The sequence below is a fragment of the Chiloscyllium punctatum genome, chromosome 39 (genome assembly GCF_047496795.1).
Source record: "Chiloscyllium punctatum isolate Juve2018m chromosome 39, sChiPun1.3, whole genome shotgun sequence".
Lineage (NCBI taxonomy): Eukaryota > Metazoa > Chordata > Chondrichthyes > Orectolobiformes > Hemiscylliidae > Chiloscyllium > Chiloscyllium punctatum.
In genome coordinates this window covers 32,889,504-32,899,577 of record NC_092777.1, presented here as the reverse complement: position 1 = coordinate 32,899,577, position 10,074 = coordinate 32,889,504, and the positions used below count along the sequence as shown (strand labels likewise).

Here is a 10,074-nt window from a genome sequence, read left to right as displayed (position 1 = left end):
GTCAAACAATGAAGAGATTACTGACCAGGACATGCAACAGGACATGGATAGTCAACAGCAAGGGTAGGAAAGTAGAAGATAGAACTTAATACTGAGAAGTGTAAAGTGATGCATTCAAGCATGAGGCTGTTTCAGGGCATGGATGCATGGTCCTGTTTTAGCAGGTATCTGCATTAGCTTGAATCAACAAATATGTATATGGTACTATCTTGGAGTCTGTCTGTAAAATGTTCACGTGCAATCAGGGAGTCTGCTCAGTGTCCTCTTCTCAGGAAGTGTACACATGATCCTGTTTCAGAGATTATCTATCTGGTGTTTTTTTCAGGGTGTGGATATGCAGTGTTTTAAGTATAGTGTTCATTTTGTCCATTTAAGGCTACCATACATACTACAAGCAGAGGAAGTCAGATAGAGAAAGAAATTCATAGGCAGCGTTTCAAAAGGTAGCATGGCTTCTATGCACTCCCTCAGCTAAAACGTCAGTGGCAAAAGTATTCACAATCTTAAAGGTTGCCCGACAGCAATTAAATGCTGGGAACAATTTTAATTGCTTTAAGGCAAAACTTTTGCACATATTTAGATTGAGGTTCAGCCAACAGTGGCCACTGCTGGGATTACACATATGTCTAACAAAGAGGCACCTGGGCTTTTGGAAGTCTGGAATGTCATTGGGGTCAGGCTCGCCCACCTTGTAAAATGTCAGACAGGTAGGGGGAGGGCTATTGGGTGATAGGCTGGTCACCAGGTGGATTTTCTGCCTCATCCACACAACCTTCAAACTCACTGTCAGGGAGCACAAAACCCAGCCTGACGTTTTAACATTATGTGCAGTTCTGATTCTCATTCAGCATTTTGCTGAATTTTATTATTTTGTTCTAGAAACTTCACAGTCCTTTTACAAGGAACTTGTTCATATCTTGTTTCACTAGCCTCACAGTTGCTGATTATTAATCAATTTGAGGAAGGAACTACGTTATTTTATGCTTTGGAATTTCCAGCTAGTGCCCTTGCAATCCTTTAAAAACCATCTCATCTACTAATTCAGTCTATTCCTTCCTAAAAGACTCACTGCCTGATGGTGGCAAGGGTCTGACAGAATCTACTGACTTACCGTGTGTGAACCATTGTTTTAATCATGAAACCATTTGAGGTAAGAAAGAACAGCTTTCATCTTTCAGTCATTGAAATGTTGTCTGTTTTCTTGAATGTTTGAACAATGCAGGTTAAATGTCTGATGTTCTGTGTCTGAACTTCTGACAAGTCAGTAAGTACAGTTACCTCAACTATGAACTGTGTTCTAGTCTGCCCAGCACATTGGACCAATCTCTATGCAGTGTACATTTGCTGTAATTGTTAAATATGTCTATACCTTAATAACCACTCATTTTCATCTAGCAGGCCATTCTGTGTTGAGCACACATCCTCTTACCAGGACAATTTATGAGAGCTCATTTTGAGATTTTCTTGGGGGGTATTATTTATTTTTGAGGGCTATATTTTTGTTTTCGGGGCTCCTTTCTGTCCTCACTAACTCATTTATTAGGTGATACAGTTACAACAAAATAATATCATTTTGCATTTGTTTTGATACATGGGATATTGGATTCAGACAAAAACGGAATAAGTAGGGTTAAACAATATTCTCCAAAAGTATCAATGCACCATTAGACACAAAGGTAGAGTAGGCGAAAATGAGGACTGCAGATGCTGGAGATCAGAGTCAAGATCAGAGTGTTGCTGAAAAAGCACAGCAGTTCAGGCAGCAACCAAGGAGCAGGAAAATCAACATTTCGGGCAAAAGCCCTTCATCAGGAATGAGGTAGAGCACACAAGTAAAGCATTAATTTCCTAGACACCACAGTGGTTAAATTGGTTCAAAATAATGGATATAAGTTAAAACAAAAGTTATTTTAAAAGATAAAATAACTGACACACATCTCCCACACCCAAACAAGTATCATCTCAAATACCTGATATAGATGGTTGAGGTCACAATTAATATGTTTCTCTTGCATTAAGCTGGAACATTTTAGCCAGGCATCTCACTGAATCTCAGACTTAAATTTAACAACTGGTAGAACCATCACAAGTTTTTACCCACATTGTAGCTCCTAAACCTCTGCAGCCTAAAAGTACAGATTCCACATTCATTTGAAAAGAATTCATTATCCCAGTGATTTCAAGTTTTCTTGACTCCTAGTTAGCTGAATATTTATTTTCTGATGGGTTTAAAACTGCTCAGCCTCCTTTGTAGGCTCCTTCTCCACTTAGCCCTTTGTAGCCTCCAGCTTCTCTTACTGCTTATAGCTTCCATATCCAAAATCTACTTGAAACTTCTTCCTCCTGTCTACAATTTTGTGGCCCACTTACTTGCAGTCTCCGCCATACAGTTGTCTTGTCTCCTCTTCACCAATTCATCTTGCAGACCACTCCTCAACCCCACCACTCTTGCAATCTCCTACTCGCCCACCCCTCTTACAGTCTTCTCTTCCACTGAATCATATTGCTACCACCTTCTCCACCCAATGCACCCTCTCCTGCCCAACAAAAGTTCCAGCCCATGGCAAAAGGCAGCTCCAGCTCCCCTGGTGACTCCCTCAATAACATAACTTACCTTCCTAACTGCTCACAGCTCCTCCAGTCATGGGTTGGCTCTCTCCCATGTTTAAATGTCTACTTCTGGAAGTGGTTTTCTCCCATCAATTGCACCTATGGTTCAAAGTTCCACAGTGCTTTGGTGGATTTGGGGGAAGAATTCACCTGCCCCTCTTTGTGTGTTTTGAATCTTCCCATTAGTGAAAGATATAGATTCTCAGCATCTTTACAGAGTTATTAAAAGCATTGCTGTTATGTATGGAGTTTGAGGAAGAGTATCAGGTGGACACAACAGCTTACATTGTGTGGTTGCTTGCATAGAAATGTGAGATTACGTATTATCTCTGTGACCTTGAATAGAGCTAGACCCCAAACAATAAAAGTATTAGCAATGGAAAAATAGAGACACTGATTTTAACAAAGCATTTGTGAGTCTATAATGCATCAGATACCCAAATCTTTACCCTTCAGAAGACAAGACTTTGAAGCCGTACAAAGGGAAAAACACTGGTGTTCTTGTTTAAAAAGTGTCTTAGACTCTAACATTTAGAGAACAAAGAGAAACATGTAATATCAAACATATAGTTCATTCAGTGAGACATGAATAGAAGAAAGTGTCCCAATGTTGTATTGTTCTTTGGGCATGAGGCCATAGTGAGGGGCCAGAGAGATTTTCTGTTGTGACCCAAAAGAAATTAGGAAAATCCAAGGAGGCATTAAATAACTTCAACCTCTACTCAACTGGAGTAGGTCAAGGGGAGATCTGATTGAAGTGTTCAAGGTTTTGAGGCTTGTTTACAAAGGGAAAAAGTGTATTTACACTGGTTGGGATAAGATGCTCCAGGATGATTAGATCAATCTGGGAAGTCAATAATGAGTGCCTGATCTTGGGTGAGGTGATAGTTGAAACAGTCATGGAGATGAGTAATGCCGTGTTTGACAGAAAAACCTTACAGAGGAGCATCGAGCCAAATAGTCCCTAGTGTCCCAGTGATGTATCATCAACCCAAATGATGAGAAAGGTATGTGAGCTTTGAAGAGATTAGCGAAGACCATAAAATGAAATGGAGCCATCTGTTCTGATTGAGAGTACTCACTTGAATTTTGAAGAATAAGAGAGGATCTTATAAAAACACATAAAATTATTAATGGGATAGGTAAGAAAGAGGCAGGCAAGTTGTTTTCACTGATAGGTGTGAATGGGTTGAGGGGACAAGGCCTCAGGATTACATGGAGTACATTTAGGACAGAGATGAGGAGGAACTGCTTTTCCCAGACAGCAGTGAATCTCTGGAATTCTCTGCACAAGGAAGCAGTAGAGGCAGCTTCATTAAATATATTCAAAACATATATGGGTTTTTGCATGTTATGGAATTAAAGGTTATGGTGATAATGAAGGTAGGAGGAGCTGAGATGATGGACAGATCAGCCATGATCTTAATGAATGGCGGAACAGGCTTGATGGGCCAAATGGCCTACTCCTCCTTCCATTACTATTAAACTATGAAACTATGAGTGAGAGATTTGGAGCAGAACAGGCTCCAGAAACAATCTGAGTGTCAAGTCATAAAAATACAAAAAATAGGAGCAGGTAAAAGTCACCTGCCCATTGAACCTGCTCCACCAGTCAATAAAGCCATGGTTGTTCTGATGAGACTTTATTTCCACTTTGCTGTCTGTCCCCTCATAACCCTTCACACCCATCTCAGTCTAACTCTGCCTTGAATATATTCAGTGATCAACACTTACACTGTTCACTAGGAGAGATAACTCCAAGCACTAATGACAATGAATTCTTCCTCACATCGACCTTAAATGGGTGACCCCATATTTTGAAGCTGTGTTTCCTAATTCTAGGGGAGACTAAATGTTTCTTTGTAGCAAGAAGTGGGATTTCTCTACAGGCAGCCCTGGATTTAGCGATCAGGCTAGGAGGCTTTGTAAAGATGTCGTCACTCCAAGTTTAAATTAGCTTCGGTGTTACTGCCCTGGTGTGTGGCTGACATTCTACAGTGGAGTTCTTTGCAAACAACCTTGGGTCTTCAGCCATATGACCAACTTGTACTGTTTACCCAGAATGGTTTAAAGCTGAAAGGCATTGTTATACAATGGAGATGGTTGATGGCAAGCCTTACCCATTTGTTTTTCTCCAGTTCTGGAGAAAAGGGGTGTGACTGCCTCTTGGAAGCAAATGCCCAGATAATATTTTCACCCTTGATGCAGTGTCCAAAGCTCAGACCCTAATTCACCAACATCAAGCTTAAGGCATTACTACACAGGTGGTTGTTGTTGATCAGAGAGGTGTCCATTGCTTCCACATGTTACAGCTGCAATACACCATCTGCCCTACCATCTTATTGTGTTTTATTGAACTAATTAAGTTTAAAAATACCACTCAACTCATTTGTTCCACAAAGAACTGCAAAAAATAATTGTGTGGGAATGGGATTCAGTGTTTGAAGGATGGGAGATTATCTTGGAGTTTTATTTCTTTTACCTTTCAAAATCAGAAAATGTTTACAAAAAATGTCTATAACTGAGCTGAAAGAGGTTGGGGGACAAAGACTCCGTGAGAGGGGAGGGGAGTTGTGACAGCTGATTAAATGGGTGAGTAGATCTGGGGTTCGAAAGAGTTGTGGAAGGCGATGGATTTATGGAAGAATTAAACACTTCTTAAATTAAATTGAATTTTGTTCTTTCAGATAACTTCATCACAAGATGTAACCAACAAATCCTTCAACAATAGAAGCTGTGCTGTTTTTACTAATGGTATGAATTTATTTCTCTTATTTTGTATGTTATTATTTACCTTTATTGTGAACTTTGTGAACAAAACTGATAACATTCATGCTTTCGCGTGCTTTGCGTCATCTCACTGGTTCAACGATGAGGTCAGCCTTCCAGTCATCATAATCTAGCAACATGACGCACACTTGTCTTCATCCTGTTCTCTCTATCTATATTCCTCCACACCTTCATAAACCTCTTCAAGGCTTATCTTTCATTTGGTTATCCATCTATTCCTTTTCACACTGCAGTTCAGTTCTTTTTCCGTATCAATCACACCAGATCAAATCAAATATTCTCAAGGCAGGTGCAGAATTGGTGTGATACAACAACAACTTGTATATGTACTGGTACCTTCAACAATACCTTCTAAACTATACTGATAACTTAAATCTCTTTTCTCCCCCTTCTCTATCTTTTCTGAAGATTTTATAGTATTGAGTATAACCAACCAGTCCTTAACATTTTTAAGTCACATTTCATTGTCTATGACTACATCAAATCATCACATGGCTAGCTGTGTTTGAAGTTCATCAATGTTACTCACTACGTTTATAAACAAACATTGTAAATCTATCTTTATGGCCCTTACAATCCTTGTAAATCTGCTCCTTTCTGATATGGAGCTAATCTCTTCTCACATACTGTCCCATTCTCTTATTTCATGGTCTTATTCCTCTCTACTCCTCTGTGTGATGCTGCCAATCCTCATGACAATTTAGTTGAAACTCTCCCCAACCACACTGGAGCATGGCCCAGTAATGAAATTAGTCCTAATATTGTTAAGAAGCCATTGCATGTTACCCTGGTTCCAAGTAAGAATTGAACTGGGTGAGTGCATTCCACACAACTGGAAGGAATTGGAGAGGAGTTGGAGGATAGGTATAGTATGGGCTTAGATACAGAGGAAACCTTTCTCCACAGTGTCCCACAAAACACTTTCAGAACAGATTAACAGCATAGAGTTAGGTGCAGAGTAAACCTTCATCGAAGAAGGGCTCATGCCCGAAACTTCGATTCTCCTGCTCCTTCGATGCTGCTTTTCCAGCAACACATTTTCAGCTCTGATCTCCAGGCATCTGCAGTCCTCACTTTCTCCTCTACACTAATCCTATCAACCACTCAAAGTACAGGCACAGGCAAAAATACAAGAGGATAAAAGCTCCCTCTGTATCATCCCATCAAACTGAAACAAACATAGAGATTGTCATAATATTGGAAAATGGCAATGGATTTGCACACAACAAGCTCCCATAAGCAAAAATGAGTTAAATGACCAGGTAATTTGATTGGGATGATAATTTAAGGGATAAATACTAACCCTAGCCCTACTTCAAATCATATTAGAACATAGAACATTACAGTGCAGTACAGGCCCTTCGGCCCTCGATGTTGCGCCGACAAGTCATACCAATCTGAAGCCCATCTAACCTATACTATTCCATGTACATCCATATGTTTGTCCAATGACGACTTAAATGTACTTAAAATTGGCAAATCTACTACCGTTGCAGGCAAAGCATTCCAGACCCTTATTACTCTCTGAGTAAAGAAACTACTTCTGACATCTGTCCTATGTGTATCACCCCTCAACTTAAAGCTATGCCCCCTCGTGTTCGCCGTCACCATACTTGGAAAAAGGCTTTCCCTGTCCACCCTATTTAACCCTCTGATTATCTTATATGTCTCTATTAAGTCACCTCTCAACCTTCTCTTTAACGAAAACAGCCTCAAGTCCCACAGCCTTTCCTCGTAAGACCTCCCCTCCATACCAGGCAACATTCTAGTAAATCTCTACTACACCCTTTCCAAAGCTTCCACATCCTTCTTATATTGTGGTGACCAGAACTGTACACAATATGTTGAGTGCGGCCGCTCCAGAGTTTTGTACAGCTGTAGCATAACCTCATGGTTCCAGAACTCGATCCCTCTATTAATAAAAGCTAAAACACTGTATGCCTTCTTAACAACCCTGTCAACCTGGGTGGCAATAATGGGACTCTTTCTCTGGATGAGTGAAGCATCCTTGATACAATCTCTCTACATACATGTAGCTTAATATTAATGTAAGGTGATCATTCCCACATCTCCATCAATGTCTCCACTTCCAAATTTGACTGAAAATTTTGATTGCTTGAAATAAATTATATTCCCCAGTGCCTGTTGTTTAGGATGAACAAACAATCAATTTTTCTATAGCACGATCCTGTGTGACCCTTTGCTATACAAAAAATCACACAATACAAATAACACAAAGTCTTGGCAATCTAATCACGTTATAACCAACACACATTTTACAAGTTTGCATTTTATAAACAGTGTTCCCTATTCACCAATCACGTTACTGCCAATTTGCATTAACGAAGGACTTGTTATACCAGAACTGACTATATATATATATATATATATAATTAAGCATGTTTCAGATTGAATGCGGTGTTTATCGTATCAGTTTGGAGGTTATTTCTGCCCAGTTCTGCAACAGAACCTGGAGAAGGGCAAAGCAAATGAAATTAACTGATTCTTTCTACTTGTAAAAGAGATAGGTTTCTAAACAATGTTTCCATTCTTTGCAGGGCTGCTTGGAGAACTAAACTACAACATATTGCTTCTCCACTTCCATGGGTAGGAGACACCAGGCTTCATGGCACACTTACAACATTGTCTGTAAAGTTCAAATAGCAAACATCACCTTCAGAGCTCTGAAACATCCATTTCAGCTTGCCTGCTGGCCTAGAAAATCTTTTTAGACAGAATATGAAGTTAGAAATAACAGGAAAAAGCAGCAAGTGAAATATTCATCTCATTACAGGATTGCCTCTGATAGCTGAGGTACACTTACCCGGATTAGAGAATATGCTCAGCCATTTAGTCTCCTATGGGAAACATCTGAGTGCATGCTCCCTTATATCTAACAAGAACTAAATAAAGTTCTCGGTTTAAGATATCTATTTATCCTTTTGTCTTCACCAGATATCCTTGACAGCTAGTTGCCCTTCATATGCTCACACCTGTTAGAATGATGCTAGAGTTGTAACTATGCGAGGAAAAATCATCACATCTAAACTTTGCTTTGGAGCGGACTTTATGGAAGTTTGAACTTGAACTGGACAGATGATGATTTGGGAGATTGTTTACTTTGTAATGAGTTTCTGCTGTGAATGGTGTCACAATGGGCTGTCACAGTTCAGTGTGGATCATGGTTAGGAAAGTATATGTAACTTTCCTGTGAAAAGGTTTCAACACAGTTCCTAACTGATGCACCAGGTTTACCAAATAATATCACACTATAATGTCTCAATAAATTTTAAAAAGATATGTTATAATTTTCACAATATTATGTCTCAATAAATTTTAAAAAGATGTGTTATAATCTGAAGGAGCATAGAAGAGATTGAAACAAAAACTACGACCAGGAATTTCCTGAAAGCTATTCTTAGAGTCATAGAGTCATCAACGTCTGCAGACAGAAAAAAGAACCATTCAGCCCAATCAAAAATAACTGCTTAATTATCCTAGTCCCATTTTCCAGCACTTGGCCCATCGTCTCATGGGCCTAAGCCTCTTGTTCCTCTACTGCATCTGTAATGCCACCAAAGTCAGAGTGGGAAAGAGAATGAAATCCAATGAAATTCCAAGCCTCTGGAATATAATTAATCCATTTCTCATTGCTGAAGTTCTTCCTTTGTTTTTTTTTAGATTAGATTAGATTACTTACAGTGTGGAAACAGGCCCTTCGGCCCAACAAGTCCACACCGCCCCGCCGAAGTGTAACCCATCCATACCCCTACATTTACCCCTTACCTAACACTACGGACAATTTAGCATGGCCAATTCACCTGACCTGCACATCTTTGGACTGTGGGAGGAAACCGGAGCACCCGGAGGAAACCCACGCAGACACGAGGAGAACGTGCAAACTCCACACAGTCAGTCGCCTGAGGCGGGAAATGAACCCGGGTCTCTGGTGCTGTGAGGTAGCAGTGCTAACCACTGTGCCACTGTGCCGCCGTGTTGTGGTTTGCTGTCCTGGTGACAGTTCTTGCAATGAGCATTGGTGCACTATTCCACAACAAAAGCATCACAGTTCATAGTGTTCTCAGCTGCCAATCAACCACTAGCATTTTCCCAGCTGTTGTTATCATATTCCCAGTCCTGCCTGATTCTGCTTCTGTTTTCAAGGCCAAGATTGATTGAACTCTGCTAACTCAGTACTGACCAGTAAGTGTAAATGACGGTACAGGACCAGGCAGGAATCTTATCAATATTGAGGGATCATAGAACAGAAAGGTCACTGGGATCCCAGCCTGTTTATACTTGCCAATCACAAAGTTGTCACCCAGTCCTGAAACTGCCAGTCAAACAGACAGCAATGACAAACAGTATAACGATATATCGACATCTGGGTAAGAGTGGACAGGCCTTTCAACCAATAAGACTGTCCACACAACTGTAATGCCCTTCCCATAATAATAAATTATCCACATTTATAAAAAATAAACCACTTGATCACCTGGGAGAGGTACAAAAACAAGCTAAAATTCAACAAAAATGAGGAAGCAAAATCTGAGGTCATTTTCAAGCGATCGAGTTATCCCAGGAGATCACTCTTGAATTCCCATTCACAAAGAGCTGGTGTCCTCCATAATCAGAAACAATTCCAACTCCCTCTTGGAGGAATTCAACAAATTG

The 10,074-nt window shown here is 40.1% G+C and overlaps 1 long non-coding RNA gene across 1 annotated transcript; it reads left to right on the top strand.

The window, feature by feature from the left end:
* The first annotated feature begins 497 nt into the window (after positions 1–497).
* Positions 498–8,700, top strand: LOC140464219 (uncharacterized). Its single transcript, XR_011954881.1, has 3 exons — positions 498–1,150; positions 5,298–5,364; positions 7,959–8,700. It is a non-coding gene; the product is annotated as an uncharacterized lncRNA (long non-coding RNA).
* Positions 8,701–10,074: the final 1,374 nt, after the last annotated feature.